The following is a 24,160-nucleotide window of genomic DNA, read 5'->3' as shown; positions in this document are numbered from 1 at the left end:
ATATATTTTCTTGATTTTTGGTAATATTATGAAATTTTAAGAATTGCTTCAGAATTTGGAAAGAAAAATTCTACCAAGTTTCCTTCAGATGCAAATTCAAAAGTTTCTGGACACTTGTTACGTATATGTGGGGTTTTATTTAGGATTTCTATCTGTGATGAAATACCATGACCAAAATTCAAAATGTGCAGGAGAGTTTATTTGGCTTAGACATTTCAAGTCACTGTCTATTGAGGGAAGCCAGGACAGGAACTCAACCAGGCAGGAACCTGGAGGCAGGAACTCACTCAACCAGGCAGGAACCTGGAGGCAGGAACTCAACCAGGCAGGAACCTGGAGGCAGGAACTCAACCAGGCAGGAACCTGGAGGCAGGAACTCAACCAGGCAGGAACCTGGAGGCAGGAACTCAACCAGGCAGGAACCTGGAGGCAGGAACTCAACCAGGCAGGAACCTGGAGGCAGGAACTCAACCAGGCAGGGACCTGGAGGCAGGAACTCAACCAGGCAGGGACCTGGAGGCAGGAACTCAACCAGGCAGGAACCTGGAGGTAAGGGCTGATGCAGAGGCCATGGAAGGGTGCTGCTTACTAGCTTGCTCCTCATAGTTCGCTCGGCCTGCTTTTTACAAAACCTAGGACCACCAGCTTGGGGAGTGGCCCCACCCACAATGGGCTGGGTCCTCTCCCATCAACCACCATTTTTTAAGAGCTTGCCCGCAGCCCGTTTTTACGGGGGTATTTGTTTCCATTGAGGTTCCCTCCTCTCTGCTGAACTCAGTTTGTGTCAAGATGACATAAAATTAGACCGCATGCTTGGTGTACTTGAGAACTTTGTTCTGACTGGGAGTCAATAAAAACCAAACGCTTGGTTTTGTCTTTCTGATAATTAGAACTGTATTTTATATGCTAATGTGTGCCATATCTCATCTCCTTTGACTACCTACATCGTTCTTGCCTGGGAATTGTTGGTAATTTTGTAGCTCATGTTCAGTGACTTACCGTAGGGGAGAATAGAATTTTTCTCAAAACATATCCAAGGGAGTTTCCCATATATTGAACTGACCGTAACGCTCATAAATATAATCTAGTGAAAACAGTGCTCTCTACCACAGCTCTGGGACCTTGCCTCCAACGGGAGAAAAATGATTTTTAAGAAAGTTGCAGTAGAGGGGTTGGGGATTTAGCTCAGTGGTAGAGCACTTGCCTAGCAAGTGCAAGGCCCTGGGTTCGGTCCCCAGCTCCGAAAAATAGAAAAGAAAAAAAAAGTTGCAGTAGAAAATATGTGATTGTAGATAATCAAAAATTTAAAAAAAAACTTACTTCACGAAGTTTGAAATGCATATTGATAGCTCATTAGAAAATCGTCATTAGACTCAGGTTAAACTCATCTCCAGCTGTCACTGCCATGGAACTGCCTTTTCTCAACCCAGCGGCCCTGTTTCCTGGCTGTCTTTATTCTTCCGGTAAGTGGAGCGGAAAGCATCTTCATTGTCTTTTACTGCATTTTCGTTCACTTTTGGTCACACACAACACTACAGACAAGTGAAAGAAGTAAACTCTTTGGGCCCTCGTGGCAGGGGTTGTATGATTTCAAAGTTGTGTCTGATTAGAAGATCTCTGAGATGCGCATAGCTGTACAGAACAGTATTTCAAAGAACATTTTCAAAAGTAACGAGTTTAATACCAGCCAAAAGCTTGCTATCTGGGGGGAGGGGGATTGATTTTGACATTAGAGGAAGCTGGGAGTGGGGGTTCAATGCAGTATCCACAAAGGCAAAAACTGTATTAATGTAGCACTATAAAATCCAACAAAAATATTTGCGAAAAGTAAGGGTAAATATCATGTTGTACATTTTCCTCTCCCCAGGGAGGATGCTATTTATCCGGAGTAGAATTTTGGTGGAATGTTGCCTGTGTGAAGGAGGTGGCAGGTGGCTGCCATTTGGAGTGTGAAAAACAGAGTCATGTGGATATAATTCTGAGGAAAAAAAAACTCAAATGACAGAAATGAATTTGGGAATAATTTTTTCTACTTCGTGGAAGTTATTTTGAACAGAAATTTAGGGAAATGATGGAATATAAGAGATAGTAAATTATGTCTCAAATAATAACCGTCAACATAGAAAGAGAGAGATCCCAACATCTGACTACACAGACAATGAAAGGTCTCCATTTTGAACCATATTAAATAGAGACACTTTCTACAGTCATTAGTTATCTGTACATTTAAAATTATCTCCTCACAAAATATGCGTCATAATTCGTTTACTGGACACTTGGCTAGCATGTGTAAGGATCTAGGTTTAATCTTCAGGGTTGACATGAAAGAGATGATTCTCACAAAAATGTTCCGAAGTCTATCACGAGAAATATTGCTATCTGTAAAGCCCAAAGAAATGTGTGCGTATAAACTTTCAAACCAATATATTAAGAACCTGCAGGCTTGTGTTTTATTTCTACTTATGCCACTGTATTAGATACTTTCCAATTGCTGTGATTAAACACCATGATCAAGGCACCTTATAAATGGAAGCATTTATCTTTCCAGAGGATTAGAGTCCGATGTAACAAAGCAAAGCATGTCAGAAAAAAAAAGGAAAGAAAAGAAAAAGGGAAAACAACAGCTGAAAGTTCACAGTGTAATGGCAATCAAAGGCAGAGAGAGCACACTGGAAATGGAAGAAGTCTTTTGGAACCTCAAAGCCCATTTCCAGCGATACAGCTCCTTCAACAAGGCCACACCTCCTCATCCTTCCAAAACAGTTCCACCAACCCGGGACCAAGTATTTAAACATATGAGGATATGAGAACCAAATTTATTCAAGCCACCATAGCCAACAACTGACTTTGAGGTAAGCTGTTTAAATCAATTGTCAGTGTTATCATCTGCATCATGACAATTCTGCTATACAATGTATAATTATTTTAAGATCCAACATCTTAGGAGTCTCTGTATGTCTACGTGAATGTTAATATTCTTTTACTTGGGGGATGGGTTAAACAGAATGAGTCAGGATTACTTAGCTCATAGCTAATGTAACAAGTGGACAAGATCAATGACTCTTAAGATCAGGCTTCCTCTCTCTTTTTTTTTATGGTGAAAAAAAAAGTGTATATTTAGATTTAGCCATCTGGACTCACTTTAGATGATCCCAATCTTGTTGGCAACATCTAGAGAATCATAACCAGGAGTCAAGCAAACATATGCCTTCTCTCCATCAAGCCTTATCAGGGCGTTGACTTTGGCAACATCAACATCATAGTTTCTTCATGGCCTGTTTGATCCAGTGCTTGTTGGCCTTGACGTCCACAATGAACACAAACATGTTGTTGTCCTCTATTTACTTCGTGGCTGACTTGGTGGTCAGTGGGAATTTGATGATAGCATAGTGGTCAAGCTTGTTTCTCCCAGGTGCACTCTTTCCAGGATATTTTGGCTGCCTCTGGAGCCCTAGGGTCTCGGGCCGCTGGAAAGTGGGTGACGTTTGGATCTTCTTTTTGTGACTGTGGACGCCTTTCAGCACTGCCTTCTTAGTTTTCCAGGCCTTTGCTTTGGCTTCGGCTTTGGGAGGGGCAGGAGCTTCCTCCTTCTCTTTCGGCGCCATCTTGGTGACCACTTCAGGCTTTCTCGTCTCTCTGTTAGCGGTATGTTCTGCTTCTTTTCCCTTTTCCCTCCAAGAAGATGACTTTACCTCATATAGATGGAGAACATTAACGGCCATTAGACCCCATTTTCTTCCCCAGGAAGCTACAGAACCCATTTGCACTTGGATTTCTTGCCTCTTCCTTTCTTGTTCTGATGAGCCCGTGTCCTTTCTCCAAGAATAAAGAACAAGTCCTTCTACTGGGCTTGTAGCACCCTTCCGTCACCCTGAGAAGCACGGCGTCTTTTCCTTCTGAAATAGCTCCATGTATCCACCCATAGCTTAGGTTCCCATGTATTTGTTGACAGACACCCTAATTTATATGTTCAGCACGGACTTATCTGAGCTCCAAGCCACGTGAATAAACTATAGGATTATAATTTACATTCCTAAAATTCTTAAACTTAGACTTTATAAAGTCAAACTCTCCATACTGCCTCTCACCTTTCCCAGCTTGGGAATAGCACCGTGTATTCTGTCTCCATCTGTAGCATCTATTCTTAGTTCAAGCGAGACACCTCGGCTTCATCCCAGTTCTTATTGGACGCCAACCTCTAAGCCAACCAGCCCCGTTGTTTCTCCCGCTGAATTATGTTGTACTTCAGGTTCCTGCCTTTTTGTTGCCATGGTAAACATCTTTGTCAACACACTATATTTTTCCTCCACTTAGGCGTCTGTAACAGTTTAATGGATTTCCTGCCTATACTTCACCCTATTTATATCTCACTAATCTCCCAGAACTCGAGGCACAGAATAAAGGAATTGTTATGAAACTAAAACTAGATATAAATTATTCAAGCAATACAGAAAATTATGAAAAGCACTGTCAGGCCCTTCTGAAATCTCGCTGCATGAAAATCATTAAATGAAAGTTTTTGTAAAGTTTTTCTCTGTGCATATTTTGGGGGGAGTAAACTAAGATGGTATCTGGATAAGTATCTTGAGCTGATCTTGAATCATAGCAATCCTCCTGCTTCAGCTTCCTGAGTATGGGATTTTAAGAGCATGCTACAATGTCTGCTCAGCTTTATGGTGTTTAAGTAAGTACAGCATAACTTATTTTATGTAGAGATAGTCTATAATTTTATTTTTCTAATAGTTATTTCTTTAAATGTCAACATACACTTAATATATTTCTAAAAGAGGACAAAGAGTATACAAATAGAAAAAGGGAGTGGTTACGAAAAGTAACAAACTTTTCACATCCTCTGTCTTCTGAAGTCTTCCATTTATGGCTCCTAATGGCTTCTGCTTCTAGGTTTGTGAGTCTAACTTGATTAGCTGTGATATGTTAGGTCGCCTATATTAAACATTGTTGATTTCTTTCAGTGATAAATGGAGATTTGGTGCACATCTATTCCCCTTGATGGTCTCTCTCTTCTCACAACCACGACTCCACCACAGCCAGTGCTTCCTTGGGAGCTATCGTTGTACATTTAACAGCGCATGTCCCCCTCTCTTTCTGGTTTCCCTGGGTGTGGAGATGCTATGCTGACCTTTTCATGCCTTCACCTTCTGGCTTTCTTACTTTGTAAAATGTATTTTTCACATTTATTTTAGGAAGACTGACTTTCCCATTCTTCACTTCTGAAATCTTCATACAGAACGATCTCTCCATTATTGTGGGGTTTTTTCCATTATTGTACCTATAGGATGTGTTTGGTTGGTTCAGTACTGAGCCAAGCAAGCATGACATGATAACAATTTTTACATGTATAAGGATTTTTTCTAAATACACAAATTTAAAATTTTCAATCTATATACTGAAAAAGGACTTCTCCCAATATCATAAATTCATAATGTGGTTCACTGCTTACCTGAGAAACTATTACAGTGTGTGTGTGTGTGTGTGTGTGTGTGTGTGTGTGTGTGGTGTGTGTGGTGTGTGTGTGTGGTGTGTGTGTGGTGTGTGTGTGGTGTGTGTGTGTGTGTGTGGTGTGGTGTGTGGTATGTGTGTGGTGTGTGTGTGTGTGTGGTGTGGTGTGTGTGTGTGTGTGTGTGGTGTGTGTGGTGTGTGTGTGTGGTGTGTGTGTGTGTGTGTGTGTGGTGTGGTGTGTGTGTGTGTGTGGTGTGGTGTGTGTGTGTGGTGTGTGTGTGTGTGTATGTATGTGTGGTGTGTGTGTGTGGTGTGGTGTGTGTGTGTGTGTGGTGTGGTGTGTGTGTGTGTGGTGTGTGTGTGAGTGTGTGTGTGTATGGTGTGGTGTGTGTGTGTATGTGTGTGTGTGTTTGCATGTGTGTAAGTGTAAGGTCCTTTCCCAGTACACACAACTTAAATTTAATTTTTCCTTTTCTGAACAACCCTACAATTTGTGCTTGTGGTTTCTGGTCAACCATCGAGTGATGGAATAGCTCCTCCCACCTTCTGATGCACTTTTAAACACTGATGATGTGTTTGGGGGTTGCACCCTGGAGTTGATCTTACTGCATAGAAGTTCCTTTAGGTCTTCATTATCAGCCCATATCAGACTCCTCATTTCCTGCGTCCTCCATGCGTCTCATTCTTACTTAGTTACCCTGTTTTCCGTGTTCCATCTTTAGTAACTTCATAGGAAGTAATGTGTAGAAGACAAACATTACAAGGCTCTACACATAATTTCATTGCACCATGATACGTGTCCAGTAATCTGATGGGGTAAGGAAACAACTTCAAAGTTCACAGTTAAGTGTTTTGAAAGCACTTTTCCTTGCACGCTAACAGTTGGTGTTGAAAGCATTTAGAGTCTTCTCTTTCACCGTAGCGCTGGCCAATCTCTCAATGTTAGGTTTTGGGACCAGTGTTCGTTTCATCTCCTGTACTAGGCTCTCCCTGGCTCCTTCCAATCAAAATACCCATAATCGTATCAGCGACAGATGCTTCTGTCTATAATTCTTTGAAACTTTTCTCTGTCCTTATGTCCCTGCTTTCAATAGTCACCCTTAGTTTTCCTTTTTAAGAAATTATTTTTGAGGGGCTGGGGATTTAGCTCAGTGGTAGAGCGCTTACCTAGGAAGCGCAAGGCCCTGGGTTCGGTCCCCAGCTCCGAAAAAAAAAAAGAACCAAAAAAAAAAAAAAAAGAAATTATTTTTGAGAAGTCCATACATAAATACGAAATATTTTAGTGACATATTCTCCATGCTGCCTTCCAGTTTCCCCTAGACTGCACTCAATATGTCCCCACCATATCCTTCTTTTTCTTTGTAACACACTGAGTCCAATCACTGCTATTTATTCGTGAGTGAGTATGGTACCACGTACTTATTTCTCCAGTCCCCTCCCTGTTAAAACATTTCCATCCCCAGTATTCCTCCCATCTACTTCCAATCTACCTAGATTCTGTCTTCTGTAAAGTGTTTACTCTGCTCACCCGTTCTAGATTTCTGACTTCCACGTGCACATAAGTACAGAAAGCATCGAAAGCTGTGGTGCACATGTGAGAGAAGATGTAGCGTTCCTCTTACTAGGCCTTCTCCATTTCCCGATACATCTCATGGTTTCAATTTTGTTTTACAGCTTCTGAGTGTCCTTTCTTGCTTCTTTCTAGCCATTCGTGTCACTGTACTGACATCTTGCTGGGCGTGTGTGACATCTGCTTGCTTAAAATCGACAGGGCTGCCAAGAAATTTCTTTCCTATTCCTGGTATTATCTGTGTTTCCTTAGGGCACTATGTCAGGTGTATTTTGACTTTTGTTTGTCCTTGAGTGTCAGGCAGTGTATGATTCTTTTTTAATTTGTATTTATCTTTTTGTCTTTAGAATGCTGAAAAAGTAGATTGAGAAGTTTGACTGTGTAGTTTCCTTCGAGGCGACTGGCTGAGAATATGGTTGCTATGCTGAAGAAATCCAAAATAAAACAATAGACTTGATTCTAGCTAAGGCGTCAACCGCTCTACTTTGGCTCTCCCAGTACGATTTTCTGTGATGAGAACTGTTTTGGGACAAATAGGTAAGGGGTATGGGAAGACTTCTACCACAACACTTAGGTTTTGATGTGCCATGGGCTGGACTCAGCACATCACGCACATTGAATAAGCACTGTTCCAGAGCTAGCCCCAACATTTCACGTCTTCGCACTTTTTTAAAACTTTCGATTCTAAGTTAGCATGCAAAATAAAAGGTTTCATCACGGCACCTTCATACTCTCTTCATGTTTTTACAAACCCTTACTTGGTATTGACTCCAGATTCTAACCACCCATGACACTTGCCTTCTGCATGTATAGGAAGGGCCCTTCCTACCCTACACCCTTCATTCTCTATTCTTCCATAAATGTACCAATCCTCTTTTTTGTCTACTACTGCCCTGTACTTTACTCTCTTTGATCTTTTGTTACACTTTTTTTTTTTTGTTCTTTTTTTCGGAGCTGGGGACTGAACCCAGGGCCTTGCGCTTCCTAGGTAAACGCTCTACCACTGAGCTAAATCCCCAGCCCCTTTTGTTACACTTTTGCTGTCACTCGATCCCAATGTTGAGAGAGAGAGAAAGAGAAGAAAGAGAGAGAGAGAGAGAGAGAGAGAGAGAGAGAGAGAGAAAGAGAGAGAGAGAGAGAGAGAGAGAGAGAGAGATCGGCATCTGTGCACAGTCTGCCAGCTTGAGCCACCACCAGAGTCTGCATTCTGTTTTCAATAGGAAGCAATCCACGGAAATTCATGTGACATTAAGAAAAGACATTCAAACATCTCAAAGTTTTAAGACAGCTTTATTACGCTGTGTTTCTCGCCATTGCTCTGAGCCCTGCATTTCTGATTTAACGCTCATTATAATTTTTAGCCATATGGTAGTTTTTAAGATCTGATTTTTGTTTTCCTCGTATGGACTTTAATCAGAGTAAAAATATTTTGAAAATACATTATGGTAAAAAAAATTGCTTCATTTGAGAAATACTTTGAAAATCTGTATTCTCACAAGTTATTCCATACCAGAGCACATTGTTTCTATTGCCTTTTAAAACAAAGGACCTCTGTTTTAGAATGCCTGGGTCTCTGTACTGGTGTATAACATTACTATCTAGAATTAAACACAGAAGGAGTCACCACTTACCATGAGTCACACCTCAGGGTAATTGCAGTCTTCACTGAACACTTGGATTTTCTACAAAACATCTAAGGCATGCTGTTGCCATTATATGCCCTCCCTATATGCTGGGTATTTGGGGGGTGGAGGGGTCCAGAGCTGAGGAATGGACCCAGGACCTTCTGCTTGCTAGCCAAGCACTCTACCACTGAGCCAAATCCCCAAGCCCTGTGTATGGTCTCTATGCTTGACTCAAACATTGGCTGGACACATTTCTGGATCACATTCTTCTTCAGAGTTTAGTAGACATGGCTTCATTGTACTGTAGACTAAAATATTACTCTGGAAAAGAGTAAGCACGGCCTGCTGTTGTTCTGAATGGTAAGCAGCCACTGGTCCTTCTATGGCAGAAGCATCTTTCCTTTATCCTTGAAATTCAGCAACAGGAAGGGAATCAGTTAGAACTGGTAGCCTCCAGTACACCTTTGTACGACGCTATTTATTTTGGGCGTACCGCCTTACTATTTTATCCCAGTATTATTTTTCTATTTTTCGTGGTAATAATTATTCCAACTCACTTACTGGATTTTCGACTCAAGGACAACGGTATCCTTTAAAGCGTGGGTATTACCTTTGTCAGTCTTCTGCAGCTATTACCTTCCATTTCCCTTAATATGCTCGTCTTTCTCTTTTGATTTTCCCGTGCTTATCACAAGCCTTCCTGTGCATAAACAATTTATTTTTCAACCATGTCCATTCAATTCCTTTCCGCATGTAATTTATTCATTAGTTCCATAATGGTGCTGCTGTAGCTTCGATATTTCTCCTTATATTTTCAATTTTCATTTTTACCTCGTTCTGTGTTGTTGTCATCGTACATTTGAGTTCATATTTTATGCGATTCATGCTTTTATTAAGTGTCTTTATGGTGTGAGGCATTAGTTAGAAGTTGCCTGAATTCCTTTTTCTTTTCTTTTATCAGCAACATAACAGAAGTTTAATTTGGAGAGGGTTTTTTTCTTTTCTTTTTAATTAATCATTCCATTCGTTTACATCTCAAATGATCCCCCACTTCCTAATTACCCCCCCCCACAAAACTCCCATCCTACATCTGCTTTATCCCCTCCCCCTTTTCTCCATGAGGGTGCTCTCCCCACCCACTCACCTTCTCCCGCCTCACATCCCCATACTCTGGGACATCAAACCTCCACAGGACGGAGGGCCTCCCCTCCTTTAAGCCCTTCCCGCTGTGGTTTCTTTTGTTGCTGTGGCTGCTGTGGCTGCAGTTGTCTTTGCACACTTCTCCTGCCTTTATCTTTCATCTTGGTACTTCCAATGAACTCTTGTGTCTCTTTTCGTTCCCTATTCTGGCACAGACTGGCACGATCCCCCTAAAGTACCACCCCCCTCCCTGCCCACTGCGCATGTTGTTCTCCGAGTCTGAGGATCTTCCTCTGTAACACAAGCATTAATGCTTGCTACTCCTATGTCCTCGCGTCTAAGCCGCTGGGAAGTTGGTGTTCTCAGACTGACAGAAGGATAGAAAGTGTTTGGGGATGAAGCACAACTTAGTAGTTTAAATATTCTATCTTCTGTTGTTGTTGTTGTTGTTGTTGTTGTTGTTGTTGTTGTTGTTGTTGTTTAATGTTTGGTCTTCTTATTGGAGTGTTTAACATCTTCTGTTCCAGTACTCTGTTTGGTTTTATTGGGGAGCCCTTTTGTTTTCTCTGACTAAAGTAGTTTCCTCCTTAGGTGCACACATTCAGAAAGTATCTACTATCTTGAGGAGTGTTCCCACAACTTAGTGCACTTCTCTGTTAACATCTACTTTGGTTTTCCCAAAGTTCTATGCTCAAGTGTGACATTTTGTAAGCAGGATACAGATGAATTTCTTCTCTTACTGTTGTCCTATTTAATAATCTTTCCTTTAATAGCTATTATAGATAACTTTATTTATAGTTATCTATTTTTAGTTAACTTTATCCATTTGGGCTTATTTGAACAGGATATTGGTTTCTGTTGATCACACATTTTCTTTTCTTTTCCTGATTTCGATGAGATAATAAATAAATGTTCTATCTAATTTTTCTCCTTCCCTTTCTTCTGTTTTTCTTCTTCCCTTTCTTGCTCCCAATTCTTTAAGCTTTTCTTCATGTTGTTCTGATGCATTTGACTGTTTGGATGATGTTAGTAACTTATGTGCATGAACATTTTGGAGGCCAGCAGAGGTAGATCAGCAGTTAAGGGCACTTGCTGCTCTTGGAGGGGACCTGGACCCGGTCCCAGCACCACATCAGGCAGCTCCCAAGTGACTATAATTTCAGTTGCAGTACATTTAATGCCCTCTTCTGGCCTCCATCGGTACTGCATGGAACATACACACAACACATCTTTGAAAATAAGAATAGGGATGACAGAAAAAGTCGGAAAAGACAGAAAAGATGGATGATGGAAAAAGTTATATAAGTCTGAAATAGTCATACTATTAACTATTTTCTTTTAAAAACTATACACATAAGTCTTTTATGTGTATATATATAAAAGTATATGTGTGTATATTATATATATATATGTAAAGTACACATGTATATATACTTTAATTGAAATTTTATTATCTGGGCTGACAGTGCTCTCTCAAGAGCCAAGAGCACCTCAAAAATATTCTAACATCAGATGTGAGAAGCCCTCTTTTGATTTGTTCATTGGGTTTATCCAAGCAAACCTCCCAAAACATACGAGCCATTGCCATTGCTAGTTCTTCCACCTCCCACCCACGATGGAAAGTAAATTCCTATTGCTGAGGTCATTGGGTACTTCAGACCTTGGTCCAGATGCCCTTGAATTGGAACTGACCTGAATGCCTTTCTCCATCAGGGTTAGTTTTCGTGGTACCAGAAAGTGCCATACAAGTTTCAAAAGGAGGGAAGCAACCTAGGTCCCTATGCAGTTATGATGCTCATGAACCACAGATTAACCAGAATGGCAGGATAACTCTGAGGGGGCACACACCTTGGTGGTAGCCAACAGCTCTGATACTGGAAACCTAGGCTACGACTCAAGGCTAATGAAGTCATGGGTCTCGGGGAAAAATCTTCAGTCACTACCCTACTAAACCAGCATAATTCCTAAGTACATTCTAATTATTTTTTTTCTTATGTACACAGATAACTGTCTTCTTCACCCCTAATCAAGGAAACTTCTCTTTGGAAAAGACAAGGATCTTTACAGAAAATCACAACCAATCAAAATGCACAGTTGTGGAGTACAGTCCTAACGAATACGTCTACAAAACAATTCTCTTTTTTATAATAGATATTTTATTTAATTACATTGCTAATGTTATCCCCTTTCCCAGTTTCCCCTCCAGAAATTCCCTAATCCTTCCACCCTCCCCCTGCTTCTATGAGGATGCTCACCCACCCACCCACTCTCATCTCCCCACCCTGGCATTCACCTATGTTGCGGCATCAAGCCTTGGCAGGACCAAAGGCTTCTCCTCCCATTGGTACCCTACAAGGCCATCCTCTGCTACATACATGGCTGGAGCCATGGGTCCCTCCATGTGTCCTCTTTGGTTGGTGGTTTAGTCCCTAGGAGGTCTGGGTGTGGGGGGAAGTCTGCTTGTTTGATATTGTTGTTCTTCCTAAGGGGTTGCAAACCCCTTCAGCTCTTTCAGTCCTTTCTCTAACTTCTCCACTGGGGTCTCAGGGATCATGGTGGAAGAAGGGACTGAAAAACTAAGAACCAGAAAAGCAGACAGCTTGCTCTGAGACTGTCTGCTAGTAATGTCAGAAGCTACACTGATAAAATCCCACACACATGGCTGTCTTAACATGAGCCAACAAAGACAATAGACTTACTAACAAGGGTAGAGGAAAGTCCACGAGATCTCAACCCAACACAAAGAACTATAGGCAACTAATGAATTTTGAGTACCAAATAAATAGTCTTCCTCAGGGAAGAAGACACCAATTGATCTAATTAATCTAATACCAAATATTTTCAGCCTTGAAAACATGCATACAAGTAACATTGTATAGACTAAGTAGGTTATATACATATACATCATATATACATCATATTTAGGAATATATAAATAAACTTAGGAATTTATATGTTATATTTAGAAAATATAATTACATTTAGGAATATATACATACATATATATATATATATATATATATATATATATATATATATATATATATATATCTCCATTATGAAAAAGAGGCCTTGAAGCAAGGGGCAAGGAGGATCAGAGAGTTGAAAAGGAAGAAATGATGCAATTACATAATAATCTCAACAATAAATAAGTATAATATAAAGTTTGACTACCTTTCACGCACAGTAAATTATGTAAGTTAGCCTATTTATATTAACAAGTGTGCATTTAATGAATTCTTATGGAGTAAAAATACTGAGTAACAAACTCAGATCCAACATAGAAGTTGTTCCTAAGTCTACATGCCCCTTCCCAGTCTCCTCGCCCCCAAAGCTGACGTTCTGCCATCTTTATGGTTTTCCCCATTGAAATGAAATAGCGTAACGTGAACTCTTTGTGTCCGGCTCCTCTTGTCCAATGTTTGCTGCTAGGCTTGTGTGCTCTTGGGTGTACTGGTGGTCCAGGTGCTTGAGTATCCATCGTGTGAGCTCACCACACCTTGCTTATCCATTGTGCCCCTACTGCATGGTAGGCTGTTTTCAGTTGTTTGGTCATTATGAGTGACCCCATTGTAAGCACACTTCACTCCCTTTGTGGATTATGAAATCACTTTATTATAATGAACTCACAAGTAATATCATAAAATTAGATTAAGGTAGCTGGTCAAGTGCTTGCCGGTTCCTAACTCTGTGCATCCCAGTGAACTTCTACACATTTAGAAGAGCCATTCTAAAACCATAGAGCTTTGCATAGTGTTTTATTCCTTCATTGTTTTATTCCTTCATTGTAAATTTCATTATTGTGCCCTTATCCATCACAGAAAAAGGAAAAAGTTTATGGGTTTATGACTCAGAGTTAAGTATTAGAGCTACTGGATCATAGGCTATAATGATCAATATTTATTGCTGAAATTTTTAAAAGGTGAATTTGCCGATTTATATTTCCATGTCAGGTGCACAAACGTTGGACCACACACTCACCACAACTTCACTCCAAACAAGGAACTTCTTGTTTCATTAGATTTTTACCTGTTACAGGGAATTGTTGATGTGGATCCCACTTTAATTAAATTTGTAGACATTGTGGTCTGTCTTCCCTAACATCTGGCCAGGGTATCTCTGAGTTCTTGTGTTCTGGTTTCACAGTGATGAGTCTAGGTGTAGGTGCTGGTTTGAATAGAAATGGCTCCCATAGACTCATGTGTGTGGATGCTTGGCCCACAGGGAGTGGCACTATTAGGAGGTGTGGTGTTGTTGGATTTGGTGTGACCTTTTGGAGGAAGAGTGTCACTGTGGAGGTGGACTCTGAGGTCTCAAGTCTGACCAATGTGTCACAGTCTTCTACTGCCTGGGCATCAAGATGTAGAACTCTCGGCTCCTTCTCCAGCACCATGTTAGCCTGTGTGCCGCCATGCTTCCCGCCACGATGACAATGGACTAAACCTCTGAACTGTAAGGCAGCCCTGATTAAGTGTTAATCTTTTTAAAAATGTTGCTATGATCATGGTATCTCTTCACAGCAATAAAACCCCTAACTAAGACCGTGTGGATGTATTTTTTTAAATAATCTTTCTTGTTTTTATAGCTTACTTCCAGCTAAAGGAGTTACACTTTTATTTAATTTAGGAACATTCACAGCTCGTTTCAATCAATATTTCCTTGTGATTAAACTTTCTAGCCTTTCATGTGGGCAGTACTGCTTGCCTCTCTGTTTCTGATACATAGAGTCACTTAATACATTTTTTGAGCCCAGATACATATTTTGCGCCTTTCCTTTTACATTTTTATGTATTTTATTCTTTGTTGGATCAGAGGAAGTATGTTAAAGCATGAACTAACTGGTGTACTTTAACCAGAGTAGATGAAATGCAGAGTGCATTGTATTTATTTTAAACTAAAATATTTATGAAATATCCAGTTTTACTATATTTGGAGTATATTTAGAGATGGATTATCTTTTGATGCTTCTTTGAAACACATTGTAATGTGCAGCAGTAGTAGTTTAATTGAAAGAAAAGGAGTATTTGCTCATAAAAGCATTTTAAATGTTTTTGGTCAATATGAAATTATATCTTGTTTTTAAATTCTAGTAGGGGGAAATTTTTCATATGAAATGTGAAAAAGAAGTAGGAGGAAATGAAGAACAAAAAGAGAGGTAGAGAGAAAAGGAAAGACAAAGAGGGAGGGAGGTATTGGAGGGGGGGGCTGTCCCCATGTCCTGCAGGAACCTTTGAGTCTTTCCGGAATTCTCTCAGCTCAATTGTTGAAAGGTGTCAGGTTAGTGGTGGAACCTGTTGCACACATGGCCTACACACTCCACAGGAACATATTTGGAGGGAACGATATGGGCCACGACCCTGGTACTCTCCTGGACTGTAAGTCATCCTAAAGAAGGTCTGTCGAAGGCCGTGTTAGAGTGGATGGTTAACAGCTCCAGCATACAAGACTTCCCAAACTATTCCCACTCAAATCCTGAGGCAAGGCATATGGTTAGGCACTAAGGAATAGAGCAGACAGATGGAAGGACTCTGGTCACGTCCTGTGTCTTTAACTTCTACTTTTTGTGCCCTTCCCATTCCTTGCTCATCTATAAACTTAAACAGGAAGCAAGAACGGATATCTCTAAGGCTCACCTGTAAGAGAATGGCTGATTTGTAATTATTGATCCAGCTATTTAATCACATTAAACAAGAAGAGATTTGGCAATGGGTTTATGAAACGATGCTGATGGCCAGGCTTCAGTCGACAGGGCTGTGTTTTCTGAGTCACTCAAATGTTCTCCTTAGTTCCTCTTCGTTGATTTGCATCAGCCAAACACTTGAGGATGGGAAACTGAACTTTGACAAACTCCCGGATGCTGAAGAAATATCTAAGTGAGGAAGTCAGTGCTGAGTAGTTGGGGTTGACTCATAGCACCTCTACTTCTGGGAGCTGGAAGCACAGCATAACACTCTGTAATTCGTGAGACAAGAGTAAGTCAATCACAGTCAAAGTCTCCAGAGAAGAAAGACGGGTGTGGGGGGGATGGGTTCCATCAGAACTCCTGGAGAGTTGGTGTTACTGCCTGAGAATTAGCACAACATGGGCTATGGTTATTTTAGTTTCTATGATGCTGGAAATAATTTACTAGGAAATAATTGATTCTTCTTGTGATTATTTTTCAACAGGGAGGGAGAGAAGTCACATTTACTTAGTCCCCTGCACATAAGATTCCCCTTGCATTAGTACTTTCTAATGCATTGGTCTCCTTTTAGATATGAACTGGAGATCTGAGACAAATACTTTGGCCAACATCTTTGGCCTTAAGTGAGATGTTTAGGATTGAAACCTGGCCCTCATAGTATACTGGGTAAAAATAGAAGCAGCATCAGGAAAGAGAATTAAGTCAATCAAATTTCTAAAAATATAGTACATGGCCTCCAAGATACATGGTTAGAGAAAGAACAGAAGGATATCATAAAATACAACTACACTAATCAGCCAGTTGGGTTTAAGCTTGGGTGTATAACACATATAATAATGGTTGTATGCATGTGTCCAGGGACCTGGTTGGCATCATGAGCCCTACAAGGTCAAAGTAGCAGACATAAGAAACACACTGAGGCTTAAGGTCATTGCATGATTGGCGCCACTCTCCCAGAGTGTGTATGAACCACCTGACTCCAGTTATTCTACACACATGTCTGGCTTTTCTTTATTTCCTTCCTACCCCTTATTAGTGTCCAGGGATAGGGTATAGCTATATAACATTACATCTATTGTCTTCTAAGAGCCAGTTTTACCAGGGGAAAAATTATATTACTAAATAGTTAGCAGGAATCTTGATTTTAGATAGAGATGTCTAATGAATTTTTACAAGTCAAACACTTCCCTCTTTGTTGAGACTAGGAGGAAGCTGGACCCAACATGGCTGCTCTGATCACCATTAATGCTCTCATGTGCTTTCGCTCTTTGGTTTGATTCTGTTACCCTTACCGTAAACATCCCCTTCCTCTTTGCAAAAACAATCCATCTCAAGTAGGTTTCACTAGAGCTAATACAAATGGATGAAATCGCAGACGTGAGCTTATTTTTTCCTATTTGTACTATTGTTTCTCCATTTCCCTAGGTTTCTAGAGCTGAGGCAGAAGTCCATGACATGAGTTTTGGCTCAATCCACTTGCCATCTGCTCTCTCTCTGCCCTTAATCCTTTGCCTATTTTCTCCCATTCCCTCCCACCAAAATGCTGTCACAAGATAAGGCTTCCTTTGCATTTGCTCCTGCTGCTGCTACCAACTCCGATACCTTAAGATCCTGCCCTGTGCCATAAGCTGGTGTTTTCCCTGCGTGCTCCTACTCAGCTGTCTCCCCTTGCCCTGCTCACACCAACACATTTGCTCAGTCTTTACACTCTTCTTTTGTAATATCACTAATGCTCCCACAAGGAAAAATGTCTACCAAAATAAGACCCATGCCATTCCCTTATCCTTTTCCGACCCTTGAAACCTATTTGCTTTTACAGCAATTCTTCCAAGCCTTGGTGTTCCTATCCATCGATCATTAACCTGAGTTTCTGACATCATAAATTATTATAATTATACTCGGTTGCTTGGTTAATTGTCTTCATGAATAGTCTTTATGTCACTGCAAATAAACTCCCTAACCCCTTTTATCTAAACTGTGTGATTAAATAGTTGTGCATGTCTGTATTTGCTATAAAATCCTTTCCAGGAGTCTGAATGTCATAAATATAGCAGAAGAAACTATCAGGAGGATGAGAGGCCGTTAGAAAACGGAAAAGACACAGTACCAATTCTGCAACTGATTAACTGCTTCTCTATTGAGCACAGGATGTAAATGAGGACTCCAGCCTGAAAGCCGAGTGCTCATCTTGGGGATTAAGTTCCTGCAAATGTGCATGTAGGCAAATGTATTGCAGTCGGGCACAGGGTTCCAAATTCATTACTTACTGCAGAGCGTAGCATGTACTAAATTGGATCGAAGGAGACTGAAGGAGAGATTGTAGGAAAATAAAGTAGTCTTACAAAATGAAAGACCCAGTTTTTCATGGAAATTGTTTAGCAGAAGCTATTTGACGAGGTGTGTGGAAGGAACTGGAAGGAACCTGGGCTGTCTCGTTGCTTTACAAACGATGTGCTTCAACTTGACAATAAATCATCTTAGGAACCTTTTACTGAAAGAGATGTCACTATAAATTAGCTTTTACATTTTTGTCTTAAGTAGTATCATCATAAAACATTTAATCAAGACACTAAACCTATCAAAGTAGGTGAGTAATTTGAGTCATAGATTTTCTTTAAAAAAAAAATCCTTTTCTTTCATGTTGCAATTTTATTTTGTTTCTCCCTGTACATAAATTTCGACCCATGAATTTACCAGATCCTGTTGTAGTAGTAGTAAGTAGATAATCTGTTCTGGGGTGATAACATCCAAATGTTGGTAATCATGTGTACTAATTAAATATGTTGGCTGAAGACCAACATGAAACTAGCAGCGAGAATTTCTTGTTTTAGTTTGTTCTGCCACAGGAAGGAAGTCATTATCAGCATGTAGCTGTATTTAGTTGTTTATTTTCGCTCTTGTAGGCTTTCTAGATATGTCTCAATTCTACATCAAGTGTTAATAACTAAAATGATTATGATATGTCAGACTCTACTTTCAGGGTGGAACTTGATCTTCATAAGCAAGGAGAGCAGAAAACAGAAGGTTCATCCTGAGAGGGGTACTGGGTGTTACTGTTGCGATCCATGGGTTCCACCTTTGGTCGTGTTCTTCAGTACCTGCCTGCCTGTGTCTTGGTGGCAGGCCTTTGTTTTTGTTTATCCAGGTTCTTTGACTTGCAGGCTGTATGGATGATCTTCTGCCTGCCTCTGAGCTTTCCTTGACCTGGCGACTGGCTCAGCTGGGCATCTCTGACTTTGTCCTTGATCTTAATTGTTTACTCCCTGCCTCTGTAATTACAGAGGCCTTACTCCCTGCTGCCTACCTCATTCTCTCCAGCCCATTTGAACCAGGCCAGGTCTGTCCAGCCTCCCACCAGGACCATGAGATAACACACACAGCAGGGAGCAATGAGTTTGATAACTCATGTGAAGGCATTATAACAGATGTCATTGAAAATGACAGGGATCCTGAAACTGTGATTGTCATTGGTTATTCCAGACAAGGCTGAACTGGTTTAAAGAAAAAAGAAAAAGTAAAAGAAAACCGAAAGGAAGAAGAAGAGGAAGAATAATTATCATGAAAACAGATTTGTGAATGCTACTTCCCTTTAAAAACTCAACATAATAAATTCCCCTCTGTAGACTGCAAATAACATCTGTTGACTTAATTAGAGAGGAAATGCTTCAAGGATGAATTCTTTCTGGAAAGTCCACTGTCTTTTTTAACAGATGACAGAACTCAAACAATAGGTGAGGAGCAGGTGTGTAAAGCTCCGAGTGTTGACTTGCACTTGGCAAAACTCTCACCACAGAGTGAAGCCATTAGGGAATGCTGTCAGCGAGATTGATGATGCCACGCATTTGGAAACTGTCCTTGACAAATTTTATAAAACTTGCAATTCTTCTCCAAAGAGACACCACGGGTTGTGGCGAGAGGCAGCACACAGCCTATCCTTTTGCAGAGACAATGATTCGATTAACTCAAGGAGGCACATCTGGATCGAATTAAGACAGGTCTGAAATAATTCTACTGAAATGTGTCACCCCAAACAGTGTACGGCCAAGCGCAAGAGAGAAGTACAGAATGGGCTGAAAAGAAAGGAGGGTCTCTAAATAACATCATGACCCTTCTGTTATTGGATTTCCCTCTCTGTGGGGTAGGAACTTCAATCTTGACAATCACCAGAGGCAAACCAATTCCACCATTTGGGGCCAAATTTAAAGCAAGCTTTATTAAATATAAAATAAATACTGACCGAGAAATGGACTTTGATTGGGACCACTCCCTGGAATTTTTTCAGCTGAATGACCCTGAGACATGTGTTATATGAGTTTATAAGGACAAACCTATCAGTCACCATACTTTCCCATGAGGCGTTATTTTTCCAAGAACTGTATAACTCCTAGTGATGTGTTTATAAAAGCATAAAGAGAAGGGGGATATGTTCTATGGAGGTGTGGTGAGGTGTGGGAGAAGGGGATGCCTCAGTGAAAAGACATCCCTGAGGGACCAGCCACCACATGACAGTATAGTATAGAAGAGAATAGAGTTTATTCGGGACATGGGGAGGGGAGTTAAGAGCGTAGTAGAGAGAGAGAGAGAGAGAGAGAGAGAGAGAGAGAGAGAGAGAGAGAGAGAAACACGAGTAGAGGAGTGGAATAGTGGAGAGGGAGGAAGGGAATGGGGAGAGAAGGGACAAAGGGGAAAGAGGGGAAGAGAGTAAGAGAGCAAGAGAACAAGAGAGAGGAGGAGGGAAAGAAGCTTCATTTAGAGCGGCAGGCATACATGGCTGTTGCCAGGTAACTGGGGCGGAGCATACCTGGCTGTTGCCTGGTAACTGTGGGGGTGGAGCTTAAGCAGAATGCTAACATTCCAGGAAGTTACCTGCTCCTTGGGTAGGTGGGTCTTGCAGGTTAATTCTGAGCATCACAGAACCTCACATGTTAAAGCAGATGAGCTATAAAGATGATAGCTTAGTCCCAGGGCTGGGGGAAAAAACCCATAAGCAATAAACGTGAATCCATTGTGCTGCTCGAAGTGTGGGTCTTAGTGCCAGATCTGGACCACATTCACCATGTATGTAGAAAGAAACCAAAGAAATGCCTGCCTGGATTGAGTAGGTTCTTACATTAGGTTTAACCAAACATCATGAAGTACAAACTCGCTGAGATGTTTAGGATGAAGAAACAGTAACTGAACTGTTGGCATAGACTGGATTATCCCAAAGCATAAAACCCTGTTGCTATGAATCTGCCCACATTCAGTTCTTAAGTGGCTGTAAGTATCTGGTACGGTACCAGTTAGGAAAGAGAAGGCCAAATTTAGAAAGCTCAGAGCACAGCAATTTGCAGAGCCTGGGGCTGAAAACCTTATAAGGTCAGATAAATATTTTGGGTTCCTCTTCCACTCTTTGTTTTCCCTTCCTCCAAAAACAAACAACCCGAAACGATAAACAACAATAACAGAGCTAAACTAAAACAGAGAATAAGTTGCGTGTATTCCCGGTTTGGGGGCTTTTGAAGAGTCACCAAGTCCATTATACAAAAATTCCATAGGAGTCCTTTTTTTTAATTCAAGGTTTATTTTTAAATTAATTTATTCTTATTTTAAGTGCATTGGTCTTTTACCCGCATGTATGACTGTTTGAGGGTATCAGATCTTGGAGTTATAGACAGTGGTGAGTTGCCATATGGGTGCTGTGAATTGAACTTCTATCTTCTGGAAGAACAGTCAGTGCTCTTAACCACCAAGCCATCTCTCTAGCCCCTCCATGGGAGTTTTAAGAAGTGGTTTGCAAGTGTCCAGAAGAATATCTTCAAGGGCAGAAAATACTATTTCTGCCCTCTAGGAAAGCCTGTTCTCTGGGAAATGGGAGCTTGAATAAACACTGATGTCTAAAGACAGACAATAACAAGGAGAGTTGCCTTTCAAATGTGATCATCCTGACTTCTCACTCAGTACTCTCTTTAGGAAACATTAGTAGTATTCCTGATTTTAAAATGGTCTGAAGGAAACTAACTTGGCTTAACTCTACAAGGGAAGTCCACATTCAAGTGAAGGGCAAGGAGCCAGGGATGTCAGGTGAGGTTGTGAAATCAGGTCTCCCCTGAGAAACATGCAGAGCTCTCCAAACGCTGGGACAGGAAGCTACGTTGGTTTGAGAACATTTCTTCTCTTGTTCCTCATTTTCCCCTTTCCAGTTTCGGAATCAGCAGGTGGTCTAAATATAGGCTGTTATCTCAGGGAGAAAATGATTAAAAATTGTCCTTTTCAACAAAAAAACCAAAGGATTCTCTAAGAACGATTACAATTGTTGATAGACAGAAATACACATGTACACACACACACACATACACACACACACATACACACACACATACACACACACACACACACACACACACACACACACAAGACAACCCATAGATCTCACCTTCAAAAGATTAAGAGATAATTTATTCTGGAGCCAGATTAGGGTGAACACGGCATGAGAATACAGATTTATGTTATCCCAAATTCTATGCTCCAACATGGTAACAGCTTCATGGATCATTTTACAGAACAAAGTCATAAATCAAGACAAGTTTAAAATACATAGGCGGGCACATTTGCAAAGTGGCAACAGCAAGACAGAAGAAGTGTTTCTATAGGTCTCAGACACTATCTGATGATTGGGGTTGGTGGAAGCCAAGACCTTCCTTCAGTGATTTTCGAACCCTATCAGCACAATCCATAGGAGTATCTTAATACTACTAAAATTTTGGTTATGAGTTTCATATGTTACAGAATGTACAACTCTGGTAAGATTCATCCTTAGGCTGCTGAAATGACCTGCTCTTTTAGCCTCCTACTTCCTGAAGATGTTTCCAGATAATTGCTTCCGGAATAGCTACAGAAATAACTGATGATTCCAGATGACCTCATTTCATCCAGCCCTTCGGAAGGATCCGCTCAGAACGTTAGTCAAATCCTAAGCCTTCTAAACATACAGAGACTAGATAACAGATACTAAGGCTGGCGTTCTTAAGTCTAATCAAATTTTCTAACTTTCCTATACCTCCCCATCCCTTTAAAGAATTTTTTATTGCCCCTATTCATCAGGAAGAAGTTATAGAGAGTTATCAACCTGATCCCTTTGGTTTGGGTGTCTGGTTATGGTTATTTTATAAATTATAGATAGGTTGTCATTTTAATGGATAATTTGGAAGTGGTTGTAATTTTGACCTGGAGTAAATAGCTGAAATGGATTACTAAATTTATTCTTAAACAAAACATTATATAACAACAATCTTACATTAGTAAAAATCTTTATAATTGATAAAAAATTGAAGGAATAATTTTATATTGGTTCAGAATTTATAGATTGATACAGATTTAAGGTTTTCATTGATATAAATTTCTTTTATTGATACAAAATTTGGAATTAATATTGTTACTCTTAGATAAGCATTGTGTCTGTGCAACCCATTTAAGAGTACAAGGCTTTAAGAGCAGCAGGACCCCTGCGCCTGAGACACCGCCGGAACCTGAAAGAACAGACCGGATAAACAGTTCTCTGTACCCAAATCCCGTGGGAGGGAGAGCTAAACCTTCAGAGAGGCAGACACGCCTGGGAAACCAGAAGAGACTGCACTCTGCACACATTACTGATTCCAGAGGAAAACACCAAACGCCATCTGGAACCCTGGTGCACTGAAGCTCCTGGAAACGGCGGTGCAGATCTTCCTGGTTGCTGCCGCCGCATAGAGCTCGTGCGCAGCACCCCGCAAGCAAACTTGAGCCTTGGGACCACAGGTAAGACCAACTTTTCTGCTGCAAGTGACCTGCCTGGTGAACTCAAGACACAGGCCCACAGGAACAGCTGAAGAAGACCTGTAGAGAGGAAAAACTACACGCCCGAAAGCAGAACACTCTGTCCCCATAACAGGCTGAAAGAAAACAGGAAAACAGGTCTACAGCACTCCTGACACACAGGCTTATAGGGAGAGTCTAGCCACTGTCAGAAAAAGCAGAACAAAGTAACACTAGAGATAATCTGATGGCGAGAAGCAAGCGCAGGAACCCAAGCAACAGAAACCAAGACTACATGGCACCATCGGAGCCCAATTCTCCCATCAAAACAAACATGGAATATCCAAACACACCAGAAAAGCAAGATCTAGTTTCAAAATCATATTTGATCATGATGCTGGCAGACTTCAAGAAAGACGTGAAGAACTCCCTTAGAGAACAAGTAGAAGCCTACAGAGAGGAATCGCAAAAATCCCTGAAAGAATTCCATGAAATCATAATAAACAAGTAGAAGCCCATAGAGAGGAGTCACAAAAATCCCTGAAAGAATTCCAGGAAATCATAAATAAACAAGTAGAAGCTCATAGAGAGGAGTCACAAAAATCCCTGAAAGAATTCCAGGAAAACACAATCAAACAGTTGAAGGAATTAAAAATGGAAATAGAAGCAATCAAGAAAGAACACATGGAAACAACCCTGGATATAGAAAACCAAAAGAAGAGACAAGGAGCTGTAGATACAAGCTTCACCAACAGAATACAAGAGATGGAAGAGAGAATCTCAGGAGCAGAAGATTCCATAGAAATCATTGACTCAACTGTCAAAGATAATGTAAAGCAGAAAAAGCTACTGGTCCAAAACATACAGGAAATCCAGGACTCAATGAGAAGATCAAACCTAAGGATAATA

At 40.7% G+C, this 24,160-nt stretch overlaps 1 pseudogene; it reads right to left on the bottom strand.

Moving 5' to 3' along the window:
• Positions 1-3,142: 3,142 nt before the first annotated feature.
• LOC108352020 (60S ribosomal protein L23a pseudogene) lies at positions 3,143-3,605 on the bottom strand (annotated as a pseudogene).
• Positions 3,606-24,160: the final 20,555 nt, after the last annotated feature.

Source organism: Rattus norvegicus, chromosome 9 (genome assembly GCF_021556685.1).
Source record: "Rattus norvegicus strain SHRSP/BbbUtx chromosome 9, alternate assembly SHRSP_T2T, whole genome shotgun sequence".
NCBI classification, from domain to species: domain Eukaryota; kingdom Metazoa; phylum Chordata; class Mammalia; order Rodentia; family Muridae; genus Rattus; species Rattus norvegicus.
This window is presented reverse-complemented; position numbering and strand designations above follow the sequence as displayed.